Consider the following 426-nt stretch of genomic DNA (forward strand, 5'->3'; position numbering starts at 1 on the left):
ACTTCCAAACTTTTGATCCATCTCAAGAACACTTGCAAGATCAAGAAACCTTTATTTTTTCTCAGTTGATTATCTTTCTAAATCAAGGTAATAATCATATTCAAGCTTTGATCCAATTTCTATAACTATAACTATCTTAATCTAAGTAGTAATCTTACTTGAACTTGTTTTCGTGTCATGATTCTACTTCTAGAACTTTCAATCCATCCAGATCCTTTGAAGCAAGATCATTTCTTTTCACTTCCAGTAGGTTTACCTACTAAACTTGAGGTAGTGATGATGTTCATAACATCATTCGATTCATATATATATATATATATATATATATATATATATATATATATATATATATATATAACTTATTCGAAGATTTAAACTTATAATCACTAGAACATAGTTTAGTTAATTCTAAACTTGTTCGCAAAC

This window comes from Rutidosis leptorrhynchoides, chromosome 10, assembly GCF_046630445.1.
Source record: "Rutidosis leptorrhynchoides isolate AG116_Rl617_1_P2 chromosome 10, CSIRO_AGI_Rlap_v1, whole genome shotgun sequence".
Lineage (NCBI taxonomy): Eukaryota > Viridiplantae > Streptophyta > Magnoliopsida > Asterales > Asteraceae > Rutidosis > Rutidosis leptorrhynchoides.